We start from the raw sequence: 20,178 nt of genomic DNA on the forward strand, positions 1-20,178 counted from the left end.
TAATTCCAGGCTCCTAGTGGCCCTTCTCGCCCTGGCTTTTATTATGATTAATTATGACTCGCATACACAGGAAAACTGACCCAAAGCTCCACTTTCTTGCCAAGTTTTGCAACTGTGTCAAGTTGTTGTTGGCTCCAGCTCCAGATTCCAATGATAAATTTCTAAGCAATTTATTTTAATCTGCAGCGACAGTTCCTGCCACACTAGCGCTTTCCCCTATCCATCTACCCTTAACCGTTGCCAGCTAGTTTTTATTCGTTAATTAAACGGAAAATATTTGCATACGGACAGCGAGCGTGCGGAAGTTTAGCAGCAATCCGAAACAATGACCCACATCCAGCATTAGCAAAAGTTTTGATTTGTTTGGCTTACTCAGTGGAGTAAGCCCAGTGGGGTTTTATGGAAGGGGATGCGACGAAACTTGGAACTCGTGTTCCTTGGGAGTTCATTAAGCACCGGTAACCGGAGGAAGTTTTCCCTGCGACAGGCTAATTGCAAATGGTCAGGACATCTGGAGAGCCCACTCTCCACGGAGCTGCCTCTCTTTAGTCCCCCCTGACCTCTGCCATCAATCCGAGCTCTTGATCAGCCCGGACTTCCTATCAATCGCTGCACCACATGAAATTCAAGAGCTTCGCTGTTGTCGAGTCTCTAATCACCGTCAGGTGTGATAATGCGGCCAGTCGATGTCCGGTCCGGTCCGGTCCAGTACGGCAGTTTGTCATTCCGCATTATCTGCCCCGTCGCCAGAACACTCGTCTATCAGATGTCCATCGTTTGAGGCAGGGTACCGTCGCTCCGTAGTTTCGAAAACATTTTTGCATGGTTGTTTGCTCAACAAAATATCCCGAAGCATTTCGGGGATTTCCCACTCATCCTGCTGCAACATGCGCTTCATATTTCTGCGGTTGTCGTCCAGGTCCTGGCCAGCTTTTCCACTTGCTATTTGCCATCAGCAGTCATCGGAGTTTCCCTTCCGAACCCACCCTGGACCACATCAGACCAGACCACCCCGCCCCGCCACTCTGCTCAGCTCTGCTACAATCGTTGGCTCCATGGGTGTAAAGACAATTTGATAATCGCAAAATGCAGCATAGTTTGAGTTAATGAAGCTTGTGTGCCATGTGTGCCACCTTTGTATGGCATCCCCTGAAAGTTCCAGCCAGAGGACTCTGTAGTCGTTGTCGTTGTTTGTTGGACAACAACTGGAGCGTTTTGCTAGCCAATTAGTAATTTGCTTGCTGCCCGCCGAGGGAACGGTTGGCCAAGACCAGCCAGACACTAAGGTCTGTGCCTGACAACCTGAGGAAGTTTTTAAATACCCGTGGTAAAGTTATGAGTTGCCTAGATGGAGGGGAAGAGACTTGCCTTATCTCGTTTAAAGGCGCTATTTTAAGCGAAATCATGCAACGAATGTTCCAAAGCACGATGGAGGAATGTCGCTTGTTACATCTTACATTCTTTTAATTCAACGGACTCACTCGGATATCCCACTGCGAGCTATGAACTTCATCGTTTATCTTCCATCGAAAACTGTTGCGACAGCACGGCAACATTGCAGTTTGAATGGAAAACAGCGAGATCCAAGTTGGGAAAAACAAACCGGTTGTGCCCAGCGTCACCTCTGTGCCCGGCTCGCTTCCGATTCGATGTCCTGTCGCAGGAATCACACGCATTTCCGACACGTGACATCAAAGGACAGACGGCGGCCATTTTGTCGCCGCCATCATTATTAATGGGGCCGACACAGGAGCTGGGGGAGGGAGAGCAGGAAATATTTCGCGGCCATTTCTCGCTCGTGCTTTCTTTTCGATGTCTCTGACAATTTTGACGGCTGTGCTGCACGGAATCGGAGATGTCCTGCTCCTGCGCTCCGGACAGCAGTCGAAACAGGTGTGGCCGTCAACCGGCAATCAACTTTCATTTAGCAGCATCATTTGTCACCCTTGTTTATTGCCCGGTTACGTGTTGGTCGCACTTAATGGCTGTTATTGTCGCCAGACCCAGCAGGGAAACCCGAATGCAAGACGGTGCACGGCGGTGCAAGACGGAGCGCATTAGCCAGGTACGGGCTGCGCCGTTGGAGATGTATCGATTTAAAATCATGGCAGCTGTCAGTGGGGGTGTTATAGAAAGCACCACCTATATGGGGCCACTCCATTATACCACTCCTTCACAAATCATCCGTGCACTGCTCACGAGCTCATAACTAAAACATAACCCCAATTATGCCACAAGCTCCGTTGCTGATTCATTGATGAGCTCCGGCAGAAGCCAAAAACGAAATAAAAACGCAGCCACAGCTAATGCCGCGTTGATTATGAATATTTCAGGGTTCCGAACAGCCGGTTCTATGATCATTTCCATGGCCATGATGATGGTGATGATTATGGGGGGCATGGGGCTCCCACGTACGTGGGCAATAAATTTATATGCCTGCCCTGCCTGCCGGGCATATCAGAATTTACATTTTGGCAATTTCCAGTTGTCGAGGACCCACTCTGGCCACCAGCCGCAGGTCCGATAGGAAATCTTCGACGGGTTAGAGCCTGCAGCCGCATCGGAGTGCATCGCGTAAACTCCGTTACATCGCTGCCGTCTCGTTTTGGCCAGCAAATGCAATTTCCTAATTTCTCATTGGGGAAATGGTGTTAAGAACGTGAACGGGGTCTGCTGACCACTCGATCCGGGGCCGCTCCGGCTGATTGACCGGCTGGGTCGAGGGAGGGGAGAAGCGGAGCGGATCCCGGAGCGGACGGAGGTGGTTCTGAAGGTGTTCGCTTTCAAATTAATGACCCAACGAGGCAGACGATGAGCAGCAGCTACAAATGCAGGGAATAAAACCGGAAAAAAGAAGAGGAGCGGCCGCAGACAAAGGCGCATAAATGCATAAAGTGAAGTAGGAAAATTGCTGCAATTGGAGAGTATCTCTGGGGGAATCCCCAAAAACCCCCTATGCCGCCTGCCCGCTGCTTATGCAAAGCAAATTGGTTTATGCATGAGGAAGCGAACAGACGAAACCAAACCAAACCAAACCAAACCATACGAATCGTAGCGAAAGGATGTAAAGAGCTTCACACTAAAACAGCCAAAGTCGGGGCTGATATGATGGAAATTTCGGCGTAAGCGGAGGATAAGAATTGGGGAAGGAGGTGCCACTACCATCCGTTAGGGTCGGAGGTCGGGACTAAGTAAATTGTTGGCTCAGCCCTTGATTAGCTTAGCCGAGTTCAAACAGGGAGGTCAGCATGTGCGCGGTGGGGTGCGAGATGGGGGACTGATACGGAGAAGCTGCAGGAAGCCTTAATGCATTTTGAAAACCACCAAGCGGAATTTATGTATGTGCATCAGATCCAACGAGAGCTTCTCACAGATGGGCGATGCATTAAAATTTCAACATGCAACTCCTCTCTTATGCCGCGTTAAAGCTAAGTGCTACGTTCTCCCAGAAGTAGATAATGCGGTCTCTTTTGAGGAAGAATGTCTAGAACCCAATGGCTCGCTAGGTAAACATAAATGCTTTTAAAATGCTAACGGTCATAATACAAAACGTTCCAATGGATAATGACAACCGCATATCGTATCCTCCTCCATTGCCTGATTCTTTTCATTTTTCCCTCTGTTCGGGTGCCGAAATCAATAAACGACCACATCGAAGATGTCGAAGGCTTAAAAGTAAAATTGGATTCAAGAAAGGGTGAGCGAGCACCAGTCCTGGTTCGGCGCTAAGTAAGCAAATAATAATAAAGTGCGGAATAAAAGTTAAAGCGCACACTGTTTTTGGACACATCCAGTACAGATTAAGGTCTGCACGACCATCGCTGACGACATGAAGGAGGAAAAAGCTGTCATGGCACAAAAGCAAACCCTTTTTCATGTAGAACGAAAGCGAAAGGGTAATCATCACTGCTAACGGCCGACGGACGAACCAAAGAAGGTTCGTCCAAAAATCGCGCATATGACTTTTCAAATGAATGACAGCAATTAACGCAGCCAATGATGGCGCTGCCATTGTGCGCTCTTTTCTCGCCTTTCAGTAATGCTACTGTTTGCCCTTTGCCCCTGCTTGGGCGGTCATTAAAAGCTGCCAACGTTGTCAACAGGCTCTAACCCGATCCACATACACATTCTTGTCTACATCCGCCGTGGTTATGACACATAAAAAGCAACTGGCCCAGACCACCGACTGGGCCCAGTCTGCTCAAGGACAACAAAGGCTTTTCCGTTATCAGCCGGATGGCCCATGGGTACCGGCTTTTGGTTGCTGGTCGAAATGCGCGGAGCTGAAAACAAACAAAATGCGAGGGGGAAGACCACTAAGTCGATTATTTATATTACTTCAGCGGCCATCGAGGGATGGGCTATGCGTTTGTCGAGCATATTTTAAACATTTTTGTGCTTATCCGGACGAGCTCTTAAGTTAAGGGAAATTGAACAAACGGAGTTGGCCGACGATATTGTCTATGCGGTGATTTCAGTACAGATCACAGCTTCCTTTGAGCGGCCCACAAACTAATTTAATGGAAAGGGCCATGTAGCTCGCGAAACCATCGGGCAACACCCTTTGACCACTTTGCCACTCATTTTCACACGCTCCTATTGCCGGAAACTCGCCCTTCGTCTGGCGCCGTTGATGCCTACATGTTGATCCCGTCACAAACCGAACGAGCTCCCAGCTCCCAGCTCCAGTTGAGCACCACTTCCCTCATGCGGATCTGTCGCCCGGGGACTTTTGGCGTCTGTTGACCAAAACGCGTAACCAATTTTGGCCAACGCCTGCAACGTTCGATGTGTTGCAGCTTGCAGCTAGCAGCTTGCTGCTGTCGCTGTTTTGCTGTTTTGCTGTATTGATGTTTGGCCGTCTGGATGCTGCTGTGCCCCGAGGCCAATCTCCCTGCTGCAGCAAGTGCCGCACTTCATCATTACCCGGTCGTTATCGCTTTTTGAATTTAAATAATGGTCACGGGGTGGGGCCGATGCAGCTCCATGGAAGCCGTGGCAAACTGATTTGAAATGTGCCCGACACTTACAGCGAATCGCAAACCATGCCGATGTACCCAGTGCACTCCTGGCTCTGGCCGCTTCGCCTGATTGTTAATGAGATGATGTTGTGGCCCAGAGATGCGAGAGTTCAATTCGGGCTTCTGCTGCCGCTTGGAGCCTAACCGCACTCGGAACGCTCGGGGGGTTTTTATCACACATTCGACCCGTGTGCATTTGCGGCTGTATGCATAATTTGCATCGCAACGGTCCCTTTTCGCGGCCTACTGCCCGAATGGCCCTTGTTTCCTCCCACAGAGGGCTGTCATGAAAATGATCATTAAAGCACGCGAAAAGGTTGTAGGCGAAATGTGTTTTCGGTTTGCCTTTGAAATGTCAATTTCGGTTGCCGCCGGTTTCCACTTTATATTGATGTGTCACAAAGTGGGTGCGGCCCAAAACCCGGCGGTTGAGGGATAAATGTCCATATTGTTGCGGTGAGCATCGATATTTTGTCATTTTATGCGTGCATTTTGCTAAAGTTTCAAAACAGTAGCCACAAATAACGAGCCTTGATTCGTTTGATTTTAACATATATGTAAGAAGGATCCGGCCGAAATGAACGGTCTAATCAAAGTTAAGACAAGTCCAGAATCCCGCCCCAACGCTAAAATGAAGTCATATGGCTGCTGCAGTGTTTTTCTTGTCTATTGCCAACTGCAGTGGAGCAAGAAATTCGGCCAGTTCAAGATGCCAAACACGCTTTTCCCCCATTCCACTCTTCGATTGTGTGGACACTAAAAGCTGTTAGTGAAGTGCTCGTTGACTGGACACCGAAAAAATGGACAGAAAAAAAAGGACCATGAAAAATCGAAAATTGGGAATGGCGCAGAGGCGAAGAATTCGCTGACTTCCAATCAGTTCGTCAGGCGGCGCATAAAACGGCCGAATGGAAAGTGGGCGACGTGAAAGGGAGCCGACAAACGCCAAATGTCCATCATCTGCAATGGCAATAAAACTGGCCGAAGGCGGTCCAAGGATTCACTGGGCAATGCAACGCATATAAAATATTTGCCGCAGAGCAGCCAACAAAGTGGGATGTGGACGTGGATGCGGACGTGGATGTGGCTCTTGTGCAGATGGGTCAAAGATGAATGCCGAAAACGGCGAAAATTATGCTGAGTGAAAAATTGCCTTCCTTGGGCAAGAAAGCGGGGCGGGATTGGAGTGGTTCAGTTCAGGTGCAGATAGCAAAGAGCACGCGTGAGAGGAACAGATTATCGTTGCATACTTTCCGCGGCTGTGGTTTCGTCCTGTCCAAAACGAGATTCCCAACATACTTTTTGCCCGCCTGCGGCTCCTGGCGTTTTCCTATCCCCCTTCGTATTTCGGCTGCATATCAAAATCTCATAAAATCAAGCATACACGCGGGCGCAAGCGAACTTCCTTTTTAGTCCTTTTGGCCATCCCCATCTCTCCCTGTGTTAATTGTGCAACGATTCTTTGGCATTTGCTTTGCTGCGCTTGCAGTTTGACTCTTTGGGTTCCTTTCTGCTCCATCTTTATGGCCAATTTGTTCCTCCTCTGCCTGGGCTCTATTCTTGTGCCATTCTTTGAGGATTTTGGGCGGATTTATTGTTGCTCTCCGTCTGTGTTGTTTTAGCCCTTAAAAGATTTGTGTAAACGGGACCTTTGATGGGAATTTGATTTGTCAGTTGCTTTATTCATGGCTGCGAGGACTTGTCAAACGGCGTTTAAACGTTTCGCCTTACCTTTCCATCTCTTTATCAATAGATTGCTGCTCACCAGATTCCTCCTCTGACAGTTTTCCCAGAGCCAGGACTCGTAGACTCGAAGCTGGTTAGTTTTATGCCTTGGCCAAATAAACTGTTAAAAACGCTGAGAACGCGCGATGTGAACCAGCCGGAGAGAAAGTAGAAATGGCGATGTGAAGTGAAAAGCAAGTGAAAAAAGTGCAACAACTGACGCCAGAAACAATAAATGACGCTGAGCACTACAACACAGCCACTGCCAACCACTAGAACTGGGCAAAGGGGGCCCACTAGGGGTACTGGGCACCGCGGAAAATACAAAATAGCAGAAGTGCCAAATGGCCAGCAGAAAATGGAGAAAAAGTCGCAAGTAGCCTGGCAAAAAAACACAGACGAGCCACTAAAGGGAGCGGGAGAGGGGCAACCAGTGTTTATGCAGGGCGAGAAAAGCGCCGGAGGAGGAAGGAAAGTCCTCCCTCTCCGGAAAAGTTTCGGCACACACATGGCAAAAGCACAGATATAGCACTCGAAAATCGACGAAAATCCTTTTGAATGTTGTTTTGCAAGTGGCCAACCCTCGGAAACTCCTCCTCTATTTGAGTTCCACTCTCTCCCAGATTCCATTGTGCTGATGCAGCATCCTTCGCCGTTGTGTGTCCTGAATCTTCGCTTTTATTTCGGTTGTATCTGTGGATATTGCTGCAACACTTCATAAACCATAAAGGCAACACCAGACGGAAAATTTAATTTCAAGATCATAATTTTTGGGTTAGCGCTTTCATCCTCTAAGAAGAAACAGCTGCGAACTAGTTGGCATGTGTTTAGTTTACTCAAAGGCACTTCTTTTATTCAGTTTAAGCAACGATAGAAAATATTCACAACTAAAATAATAAAGCTATATCAAACGAAATATTTTACTGCATCATATTCGTCGATTCCATGGACTGTTTGATTCATACCAAGCAGCGCGTGATTCTTAAGAAACCCTCTGGACTCTCTTCCAGGCATCCTCCTCAACTAGCGAAGGGCACCACTTTGAAAAGAATCAGATGGATTGTGTCGTCGTCTGCGTAGCGTAGAACTTTACTCGGCGCAACCAATTAAATAGTGTTCAAGGAGTGTCGTACTGCCGTTGGCTCAGTGAGCTACATGATGAACCACTGTAAATGTGTGATAGATCAGATCCTACACAGAACCAGAAAAGAGAGCCACGCTGTGCATTTTGTCCATAGAAATGTAAATAGAACTTATGTTTTGGTCCTGAAGAAACGGGAAGCTGGGATGTGCTTGCTCTTTGTAGTGGAATGAATGACTAAAAGCCTTAAATCGAATTCTTTAGGTACTGTATGTGGATCCGAATGATTAATAAAGTAAGTTTAGCACCAGTTTCCTAAAATGGACCCAAACCCAGTATAATAAATTATGAGTCGATTCTGAATAGAAGCTTATAAGGCTCAATTTATTGACAATGGCAGCAACCTGGTGGAATTTAATTAAGGCTAATCAAGTCGCAAATTTCGGCCGGAAGCAGGATTCCGCTCCATTCGACGCCACTTCCGGCTGCCACCCATTTCCTCCTTGCTGCTTGGACAAACGGATGCGCGAGTGACACGAGTGGCGAGCAAACATTTCATTAGAGCGACTTTCAAGCGGTCTTCTTTTCTTCTCTTGTCACTGAGCAGCTGCTAATGAGAATTTTTGGCTGGCCTGCGAATCCTTTCAAGGCGGGGACTGCGGAAATGGCGTGAAAATTAATTAAATTTTGCAAAAGCAACAGAACTAAAAAGGAAGTCGAGAGCCTGCTCACCTGAGCATTTTAGAGCAGGGCTGAGTTGAACCACATCTGAAATTGGCGAACAAATGCTCGCCTATGGGGGCTGATTTTGTTTGGCTGATTTTCGTCGCATGAATATCAAATTGTGGGGGTTCTCGGAAAATGTAGGAAAAAGCAGGGTCGCCAGGCTGTCTATCTGTCTGTCTTCGGGTGGCTATGACGCAGCGGATGTCTCCCAGTCAAATATTAAAAACTATATAAATCACAAACAGATGACGCCGCTTTGCATTCAATTTTTTGTGTTCTGAGCTATTGCTACTTTGCACATTATTTATTCATAATTTCTTTTTATTGTGTTTTATTGCCCCGTTTCCCCCAGATCAGAACGGTTCATCACACGCACAACAAGGCGAATACGTCACGCGCAGGATTCGAGACGAGGACGATTCGTTGTCGTCGTCCTGTTTTTTACGACTGCCTAGCTCAGCGCAATCAGTTGACACTTCCTTTTGCATGTCGCCATTTATCTCAAAATGGCCGGGTCTGGCCCTGTGCTTATTTTGCAAATTTGTATTTCTTGTACAACTGTCACTGGAAAAGCGAGTGGGGGAATCGCTACCTCTATTCCAGCTCCGACTACGAGTGCGACTGGGACTGACAGTAAAAAGTAACATCCATGTCTCGTTTGGCTTTGGCTCCTGATGCAGCTCTCCCCTTTGGTCCTGCGTTCAGCTCGGTCTGTCCATCTCCATTCGAAGTCATCACACATGATTTCTCCGACTGCGACTTCTCGCTTGGCTGGTCCACCAACGCAGTTAAACATCCAAATGAGAGGCAACTGAAGACAGGACCTAATGTGGAACTGGGACGCAATCATTGTCATTATCAAATGCGTCATAGTTTCTTTCTGTGACGTCACTCAGTCAGATCACAGACTGTGATGACATCTGCATGGTCGTCATGAAGGTGCAGGGTGTGCTGAGCGCCCTAATATTTTTCCGTCCAAGAAAACGCACTCCAAATTAAGGTCTTAGCTGCTCTAATGAGTTGGCCCACTCGGGAAGTGGGATCTGCAGATAATGCAAAACAAGTGACGAGTTCCCATAGAATCCGAGCCGCAAGGAAACTGTGAAACCAGCCGGGGGCTGCGAATCGCACAACACCTCGGGATTAATTTTTCAGCGCTCTGCGCGTGAGGAAAAGGTCCTTCAGGGGTATGGGGCCTGCACGAAGGAGCGCATTTCACGGCAGTTAATCCATATGTCGCAGGCGACATCGCAGTCCTGGGAATGAATTATGTGCGACATGTACGAAAAATTACGCGCAGAAATTGCAATGATGAAAAATGAAATTTATTGTGAGCTGCTGCGGGGAGGGTTAAGCTCCTTGTGGCAGCGGGTTGGGATATGCACCCCTTTTAACACGCTTTTTAAATTTATAATGACGCAGGTCGCACGGGATGCAGGATACAGGAGTCGGCATTCAGTACTGCCGAGTCGAGCAGCCTAATTTTCAGGGGCTTGGGCCAAAGTTTTTGCGCATTTTAGCGTAGAAAATGCAATAAATTAAGCAAAATACTTGAGTCACCTTGAGCACCGAGCTCCTGATCCTTGAGCCCGCCAACCGACTGCTGCCGCTTGGAGGGTTGGTGCTCGAGCGTCGTCCTTCGGGCGACAACACGGCAGCCGTTGTCAAAAGTTTATTTCTGCCCTTTTCAGTTCCCTCTTTTTTGTTTGACTGAGCGCGTGATTAAATGTAAAATTGGATTTTTATTATTTGTTTGCAAAATATCCTTCGCTCCTGTCCCAGCCAACGCCTTTTTGCAAGTTTCCAAATTGTGAATGGTGAAGTGGCGGGGATGAAAGCAAGGAGAATGCCTGTCCTAGTGCGCATATTTTGCCCATTTCTAAGGGCTTCCATGGAGCCAAACCCTTAAAATGCGATTTCGTAACCTTCCAGCTCCTGCGTCAGCTGCCGAGCATGCTGCTGGCATTTATAATGAGTGCACTTGACCAGGACGGAATCGGGGGTATGTTAATTTTGGGCACAGATCATGGTACAGCTGGAATAACAGCTATACCATGCAGGTGTGTTCGGGGACTGAAGATGTGCCGTGAATCGAAGTGAAACCCAGTGAGCAGGAGCCGGTCCGCCTTGTGGAGTACTTACCCACTGCGTAAATATTTGGCGCAATAACAAAAACCCACGCTAATTGACACTAATTGCCAGTAAATACAACAGCCGCCGATTATCCTCGGGATGCAGGCTGCAAATGAATGAATGGGAACTGTAATCATTCGGTGCGAGTAATTGCAACAAATGCAACTATGGCACAGTCAAAATGGGTTCCCATTTAGGCTCAGACCGCCCCCGCAGATGGAAAAACTGTACTCGAAACTTCAAAATTATGACGCCGCATCCGCTGATTGGCTATTGGTTTGCAAGCACTTGTACGCCAGCAATGCAGTGGCGAAATATGATTAACTTAATTTGGCTATCATTTCCAATCCGTTTCTGAGGAGTCACTGCCAAAGTCTTACAGCCGCCTTGCGATCAGATTGATTTGCCCCAGAGACATTTTAAACACATTTGACACATTTTAAAATAACATTTTATGGCTAAGAAAAGACCGGCCGAAAAGCGATGCCACCTCGAGCTGCAAGTGTGTCCTGTGGTCTCGGATACCCGGCCTTATAATGGGCAAACAATTTCCAAAATTTGCGTTGGGGGAGCGATGAAGGCAATCTCTGCTCTGTCAGACAGCCCGATTGAGCCCAAACATACTTGGCTGGCGTTTTTGTTGTCGAATGTACTTAAATCCAATTGACAATTTGAAATTAAAGTGCCAAAAAGTACAACACACACGACCGCAACAACAAACAACGTTGGGGAGGAATGGCACAGAGCGAAGCACTAGGAATTGCAAAGGCGCTGGAAAGCCCGTGGAACAAATGTGCTCCACATAAAATATGGATTCCTATCGCATACTCTACTGTCGGGAAAAATATTCAGACAAACTGAGTTGTGGGTCCCAAGCGCTAATCAAGGACGAGGCGCACACTACTTTTTTGCCAGTGTATAATGAAATGCAACGCTACGCTTTGCACACGCAGCACATCTGGGAGTGTGTTTATCTACGAGTGTGCGTGTTTGTCCCTGGCAGGAATAGAAATTGCAATGTCAGCAATTGGCAGCAGCAAAATCTAAATAAACATTGTCACAAAATGCAGCCGACCCCTCCAGTCGGCATCAGCATCAGCATCAACTTTAGCATCAGCACCAGTGGAGCAGCGTTGCAAAAAGGGTTGGGTTGGATTCAAGTTGGTTTTGTGGGGTTGGTTGGGTGGAGTCCACCCGTCCGATTGTTGGGTTGTCAATAAAATTGCCAAAGCTACAAGACTGGAGAGTCTGTCCTGGGCGGTTGTGTGTGTCCTGCCAATAGGTAACTAGTTAGACAGCAGAACGCAAATGCAGTTTTGCATTTGTGCCATGTACGCGATGCCATGCGGGGGAGATGGCTAGCGATACACTGGAGGTGCGGATACTGATACAGATCCATACGGTTGCTCCTGCCTGGCCTGGCACTTGGGACTATTGTCATTTGGTTTATAAATAAATGCATTTTCATTTGAGCGGAGAGCACGGGGTACGAAACCACCCCCAGTTTGCTTGATTTGTCAGCTTGACGCCGCCATTGATCCACTGCCCGCCCCATCGAATGGTTTCTTCAGCTTCTGCATTTCCACTTTGTGAGTCTTTAATGCTCCCCGGCTCCATTGTCATCTCGGACATTCGCTTATTTCACTTGGATCCGATACTATCCAATCCGTTCAGTACACCGTACTACTAACGAGGACGAGTGTCTGCAAATATCAGCAGGACATAATTTTAATAAACTTACATGGCATCATCTGGCTGACTCGCTGAGCAGTGGTGGAGGTAAGCGGATGTGAAGGGCCTTGTATGTCCAGCAGGTTGATTAGAAAAGTTCTGTTACTACAGCAGCTTTCAATTGTTATAGTGCTGTACAGGGGAATTGGGTGCGGGTGGTGCAAAGCGCACGGTTGCTGAAGCGAAACAATCAGTGCGAGGTAGCTACGGAAATGGGATCACTAGATGGCAACTTTAACTCTGAATAGTACAGCAAATGGGAAAGGGCTTTGGAATAACTCATTTCTAATCACTCACGACAGTCGCTACATGTGCAACGGTAGGTGAAACTTTTGCTACTAGCACACGAGGTTTCCGCTTGAAAGAGCGGCACTTGAAGATGCGATTGCCGAGCACAATTTACCAGCAAGTTAATTTTACTTTTACCCCGGCTGCGCTGTAGCATGCAATAATTTCCACTATTAAAATAAAAAGCGAAAACAAAACCAAATCGGGGCCTCAATGGCAGGTATGGCAGAAGGGGCGGTTTGTGAAGAAGGGGTTGCATTCGTTACCCCTTCGTCCGTTAAAACGTGTTCGTTGTTGTTGCGACAAGCCAGCAGCAATCACAACAGCAGCATTGGCAACAACACCAACACAAAAGGCATTAAAAGTCACCTTCGGTGGAGGGACATTTGCCGCTACCTCATCCTCTTCTTGTCCTGCCGTCGTTGTCCTTTCCCAATTGTCATTCGCATTTGTTTTATGTGACTGCAGTTACCCACTCACTCAGCGACGGTTATTGTTGTTTTCAAACTAATTGTACGCAACAAAGAGCAGGGAATGAACATTTTTGTGTGTAAAACATTTGAAAAATTCTTGTAAGGGGCAATTGCATTTAAAGTGTGTTTTTTGCCGCATGCAGAAAGATATCTGGGATATGGAAATGAATTCGAAATGAGTCGACAATGCTGAAGCTGTAAAGGGGCTAGCTGTTGCTGTGTATGTTCTGCACGCTTTGCAAATTAAGCCACATAAATAAAAATATATTTTTTATTGTGTCCCTCCTCCTCCACGGAAATTCTAGTCTATTCGCACTGCTCTTGGCACACTACGAAATTAAAATTAGAATTTACAGGGGCGCGAGGGGTCGAGCGAGCAAATGAAACGCTATAAATTATCGCATCCTTTTCGGTGGTTGGTCCTGTACCCGGATCTACTTCTATTTCTGTTCCTGCTTTCCCCTGGCAGGTAAATTTAAATGCGATTTGTTACGGTTTTGGCTTTTGTCGAATTTTGTTGAAAGTCGCGTGTCCCTGCTGGGTTGGGAATTTCGTAATTATTCCTTACTATACAAAAATATTGCGACAGGTTTTCTTAATTCGAATCTTATGGGTGCTGGCTCTACGGGCTGCTCGAGTTTTAATTGGACATGGATAAAACTCGCGTCCAAAAGGGGTGTCAGCTTGTTAGCTTTCAGATAATCTTAAGTGGATTAATCTTACAAGGGTAACAAATTTGTATGATACAATACAATTGTATACTCTTCTTATGCAATTAAAGCAAGTGTAAAACTTAAAATATTTAAAAAACTTGTTTGGCACTGTCTTACCCACACATGCCGTAGATATGCACCATGATTAAATTGTAAAACTTCGATTTCTTCATTTCTAAAACCCAACCATCGCTAACGACTCAGATATTGGCTTCAATCGCATACTCACAAGGTTGCGGCCTCTTTTCTCAACGTCCATCCCCATCTGCCGTTTAGGTAATAAGGTCAACGTCTTAGAACCGTTGGCACTCAAAATTATAAATCTGTTTTTACCAGCAGACTTTCAAAAGTTCTTCGGAGGAATACTAAATATTAAATATTAAAAGTCTTTTAGAACTGCTGGCGAAATTGAAAATATAAACAAATATGACAATGAACGCCGAAATTAGAATACAAAACAAACCGCTTAGGGCGGCTTGTGGGCGTGGCAACACATGGGTCAACAAACTTGCGTTGCGTCTATGTTGTCTGGAGTCTGCATGCTAAATCTCAACTTAATCTGTTAATCCTGATCAAGAATATATGTATATACTTTATATGGTCGGAAACGCTTCCTTACATACTTTTCAACGAATCTAGTATACCCTTTTACTCTACGATTAACGGGTATAAATACAGTTGATGAAAAAAATAAATTCAATGGCATTTTTTCGAAATAAAATAAAATTCTGGGCAAGTTGCCTTTTGCCTCGAATTAAGTGTCAACAGTAAAGTTGGCTTCACCACAAATCAACACTGGAAACATTTATTACTGGGGAGCGAAACGAATATCTAACGTTGTCATTACTATACTGCAAGTTTCAGCTTAAATTGCGATTATAATCTTCTGCCACAACTTTCGTGTTAAGCAACAGAGATCGCTATTATAGTTCATAAGTAATAAAATGAAAAAATTGAAGACGGCGTTGGGCAGCTTTTTAACGAATCTAGTGCACCCTTCACGCTACGTGTAACGGGTAGAACTACTTACTCTGAAGAATTTACGGATGTAAAAGAGTCTTACCTGAAATTTGAAAATTTAAATCTTTAATTAATTATAATACATTAAAACTAATTACTAATTTAAAATATTCCTAGTGTGCGCAAGCCATATATTTAATATTTGCATGTATAAATTGACTCTTTCTTACAGTCTGCCTTTCAGCGTAATACTTAAATCGTGAATATATAATAAGTGTATCATAGTTTCATTAAATACTTAGACAAATTTTAAGTTAGATTGTTGCTGCATTTCTGCCCATAGGATATACTTCTTACACTTGCTACACATCCAGGTTGTAGCAATTATTCTTTACATGGACATGGTTGCTTAACGTAAAATAAGAAATACAAAAAAGAAAAGAGCCCCATTTATATCTAATGGAAAACAAAACATTGAATAACGGGTATCTGATAGTCGCGGCCCTCGATTTTGTTAGACTTCATTTGTGTACGCAAGTTTTCTTATTATTATATACACTATCTAAATATAATTTCATTGTTGTTCAGTTACTACCTAAAATAAAGTTATTTCCAAGAAAATGCTAATCTTTTCATTGGTCGATTTATTTTTGTTGGATACCTGAAAGCACATTTTACTAGCTTCTCCTTTGCCAAGTAAAAATGCTAATTAAAGTCAGAACGCAATGTTGCGGAAAAATGTTTTCGTCCCAGAAGAGTTGAGGCTAAGGGTAAAATATCAAAATGGAAACATAAAGTACTTGGTCATCTGCCTCTCACCTAGTTTGTTGTTGGGTGCCCTGGTTTTGGTCTAGAAATCAATATTTAAAGCAGAGTGTCATCCGAAAAAAATATACTCCATTAAGTTTTCCAGTTCAATTCTTGTCTGGTCCCGGAACGGTCGTTTCCAGGCCAGTCATTCCCTCTACATCCGGTGCCGGTGTTTGGTGTCTGGGCTGACTGACCCAGGCTCGGCACTAGGGCTTAAGGTTTTGAGTTTGGGTTCAGGTTTCTGAGTTAAAACCTCGAACGCCTTGAAACTAATTAAATCGCAGCCAGCGCAGCGCCGCTGGTCTGCCTCGCCTCCAATTGTACGAGGAAAGTGTCCTTCCTCTGTTATCAACCGAATGAACACCAAGGCAACGTGAAAATCGGGATTCAAGCCCTTTAATTAGTTGGCCTCGAAACGGAGCAAACCAGTCGGTCGGCCAGTAATTTGCAATCTCTGACTTATGAGCCATGAATTGGCTGCTTAAAGAGCAATGCCTGGGAATTGATTTAGTGTGCTTAAACTAAAAACCCACTACCAGTGGGTTAAAACTCTCCAGACCGACTGAACACACAAATTTGTGACATAGAAATCATTTAAAATGCAGAAAATATATTGAAAATTCAGTCAGGCACTCAGGAGTCTACACTAAACAAACTAAACAATGTTTGTTCCTGACAAAGGGTGTTCGGTGCCCTGGGGAAGGGGACAGTTGTCGTATCTATAGAAATTATGCAGGCAAATTTATTATGGCACAGAATTTAAATGAGTTGAAATCGTTGTCATTGTTTTATTCATACAAAATGGGCACTTTGTTGTTGTCAGTCTCTCCCGTTGTTGTTGCAATAATGAAAGTTACTCAATCGGAATATTTCAACTTATGTGCTTAACAATATCGTAACAGCCACACACCCGCACGCAAGGACAATGAAAGTGAGCATTTGACAATGCAGCCCTCTTCCCCGGCCCCCGACTGCAGTCCTGTAGCTGTGTACCCATGGGAATCGCCAATTTATTTGTCACTCTCACTCGACCCTGGGGGCACTCCCCCCTATCTGTCCCAAGTCCATGTCCTGCGTCTCCCAGTCCATTAGTCCAGAGTTGGTGTCCTTTGTTGACTTCATTCAGTTTTGCGGTACATTTGATTTGTATTTCGCTCTGCTTCCCTCGCTTTGTTTCTTCATTGGCATTTTGTGCTTTCCTGATTTTCCCAGCAGACATGGAGAGCCAAAATCGATTCCCGCCGTCCCCCGATATCCTTTACTTTTCTCCCTTCGAATTGTCATCATTATGGCATTGATATGTGTGAAATACGTGTGAAAGGGGTAATGACGTCAAAGAATTCGGGTTAAGCAGAATTATTTGATATACAACACATGCAATAATTGGTCAGGATGGGGTGGCTGTTGCCTGAATATCCGGATGATTCTGGTGTGCAGAAAATCGGAAAATCGGGAGGATGCTAATGCGTTAGAAAGTAATCTCTTCAGGTTTAATTTCCACATAAGTCGCACGCAAAGACAATCGGAAGTGTCGCCCGAGAACTCTATTAAAAATCTTTTAGAGCCCTTAAGTATGAAGAAAATGATAAAGAGAGGTGGCTGCCGGTAGACAGACAATGCCCCTGACTGGAGGACCTCCAGCGGGAGCACTCGGTGCACCGGAGCAGCAGCCTGGGAAACAACACGGAACGCTGCAGTGGATGAAGATATTTATTTTAGGGATAAAAGGAATTCAGTAGGGCTTAAAAGTGCGGATGAGTGCCACTTCACGAGCAGCGCAAGGAGCACGCGGCGAGAGCGAAGGAGCGACTAAGGAGACAGGCAAGACGAGCAGGACACACACGAGCGACAATGACAAGGACCAAGATGGCACAATGGGTCCGCGGAGCAGGAGGGGCTCGGGGGAAAGTGGAAAGTGGAAAAGGGCGTGCGAAAAGCGCTCAAGAAAACACCGAAGAGTTGAAAATGACGTTAAAGTAAACAAGATGAATATTAAAAGCCCCGAGGACAACAAAAAGAAAAGCCGGAAAACAAAAGCGAGCTGCAAAGCGGGCAGGGGCAGAGGCAGAGGCTCGCGGCCTGGTGTCGGGATTTGATTTAAAAATGGAGTGGCATTTAAATAAAAATCTTGTTGCATATTTACAGCCGCTCAACCAATCACGAGCGTAGAGAGAGCGATGAGGGGCAAGGGCCGAGAGCAATTTGAGTGCAGCTTAATTGTCACTCCCAACGGTTGGACGGACCTCTCGGCCCTGTCGGCTTTTGACCCCCTCGGGCAGCCTTTCTTTCATTTTCCATTGCCCGTTTTGGCGACTTTTGTGTGCTCTCTTTGAATAATTTAAAAGTGCCAAAAAGTATGCAAATGTTTTTCCGTTTCGCTCGCCACGCTGACCCACGCCCCTGGCAGTTGACCCGCTCCAGAAAGCCCATCCGGCTCAGTTGAAACCCACGTCTCCGCACCTGTTCCAAGCGAAAGTCCCAAGTTTCCTTTTTTTAGAGCTGGAGATTGCACTTCTGTTCTGAACGTGCTTCGTGGATTGGACTGCAATCTGGACACGGAATCAACCCACACCCAGATCCGGTCGCTAAAGCACAAGCTTCATATCGGCAATGTTCCGTAATGCCCTACATGTGACATACCAAACTAGGATAATATTATAATTCCAGCTCTTTTTCAAGCCCTTCTCAGGCCGAGCGGCCTTCAATCAGACACGAAGAACCGGCGCCCGTTCCCCGGACCATTCGCCATGACACATTTGAATGCAAATTTATGCAAAACGTGTCAATGTGCTAACAACAAAAACAAACGGGTGCTGCTCTAACGTGTGACCCAAGCTGAAAAAGTGCAAGAAAATCATCGCAATATAATCCAAATCCACATCACAGCCGACTGACTCACTGACTGACTGACTGACGTACGTGGCAAGTCAACAAGGGGCGAAGCTATATGCCAGTTTCTGGGTACTCGGCGATTCTTCTGCTCGTGCCTGATTGACGTGACCACCGCTCACTGCGCTCTCTAATCCGTTAATAGAAACATTAACGAGGCATTTTCCGAAAATTATTTCGGGCACGCGATACGACCAGCCTTTCCATTGCAACACCATCCCATCCCATCCCATCCCATCCCATCCCAGCGCACCCCTTCACCGCTCATCTATTTTAGCCCGGTTCAGCTGGGCTCGTGGAAGTCAACTCAAGCCGCTCTTCAGAACGTCAGTCAAGTTCAAAGTGCAGTGGCTGGTACAGTGCCCGCTGCAAGTCAGCCACCGCTCCGGTCGGATAATGGGAAGTCTTTTCGCTTCGCTTTAATTTCCCGTCGATCGTTAACCCTTCGGCCGTGAGTGGGTGTGAGTGTGAGTGTGAGGGGGTCTTCGTTTCGCGCTTGGGGTGGACTGCTACACCGGCTCCTTCACAACTGTGGCAATCAGTGCACGTCATGGACTGGTGGTTGCTTCCAGTTCAAGCAGCCCGAAATAATTGCATTGTAATGTGCAAAGTGTCTGCCACCCAGCAGTCAGCCGGCCCCCACCCATCCTGCAGTGTTTGCATGTCGGGCTGTTGTAATTTTTGCACGTTCATCTATGCCAGTGTGTTGTGTTTGCTGGATGTGCGCACACTTCAAGCAGCAACTGTTCCTCCAGGAGTGTGTGTGTCTGTGTCGGTAATTTCCAATCTCACTTTGCAATCGCTTTACAACCTTTTGCTTTTATTTTATGCCAAAAGCGCTGCTAGCAACTTTTGATAGACCCACCCCTTCCCTTATGGCTCCCCGCTGCACTCCCATTTTATTGCAGTTTACTATTTATGTGTCTGCTGCAATTATAACGTAAACTAGTTGAGTGCCACAGTGGGACCCTTCGTCCAGTAAAGCTCGGTTAACTATCTAAAAGGAAACACCGCTGCATCCACTGTGCCAGTTTCGCTCTGGCCATCGCCTTTAAACGTAGTAGTACAACTTACTGCTAATTAGTTTTAGATCGATGACCAACGACGTGCGGAATTTTTAGAGCCACGTTCGTAACCACAGGCGGGAAGCAGGGGTCTTAGGGACCCCTACTGCCATTGCAATAGTAGAACGGCGCCCTGCAAGTGGTAATCTTAAAAACCCAAGACACAACCAACTTTTTTTAAGGTCTCGAATAGAAGCAATATAAGTGAGTATCTATAGCAATTGTAATAGCCGAAGAGAGAAGCACTAAAGTGCGGATCATATCTCTCAACGATCTTGTGCTGCAAACTGGCTGATACTGTAGTAACTGAAAATCATTACATTCAGAAATTCATTACTTTATCCCTTACACCAATGACGAAGTACGCTTGTTTTGTGTAATATTAGCAAATGCACATATTTACTCACATAGGGAGATCAACAGAAAAACCTTTACCTTTATTTTGTGTAACCTAATTTCTATATATTTTCAGGGCGAATGAATTGAAATACCGCAGACTATTGACGAGCAAGCGAATTTCTCAATCTCAGCGGGCTTTGTGCCTCTTTTATGGCCGTGTCGTGG

At 46.0% G+C, this 20,178-nt stretch overlaps 1 protein-coding gene and 1 long non-coding RNA gene across 2 annotated transcripts in view; one reads left to right on the top strand and one right to left on the bottom strand.

Annotated features, from left to right (window-relative positions):
- Positions 1-20,165, top strand: part of LOC120448827 (putative phosphatidate phosphatase) — an 82,336-nt gene extending 62,171 nt beyond the window's left edge. Inside the window, exon 3 of the mRNA XM_039631025.1 lies at positions 20,087-20,165. The gene's annotated coding sequence lies outside the window, so the exon portion shown is untranslated. The remainder of the gene's footprint in view (positions 1-20,086) is intronic.
- LOC120448832 lies at positions 8,184-9,379 on the bottom strand. Its single transcript, XR_005616148.1, has 2 exons — positions 8,560-9,379; positions 8,184-8,483 (listed from the first exon to the last, which is right to left on the bottom strand). It is a non-coding gene; the product is annotated as an uncharacterized LOC120448832 (long non-coding RNA).
- Positions 20,166-20,178: the final 13 nt, after the last annotated feature.

This window comes from Drosophila santomea, chromosome 3L (genome assembly GCF_016746245.2).
Source record: "Drosophila santomea strain STO CAGO 1482 chromosome 3L, Prin_Dsan_1.1, whole genome shotgun sequence".
NCBI lineage: Eukaryota > Metazoa > Arthropoda > Insecta > Diptera > Drosophilidae > Drosophila > Drosophila santomea.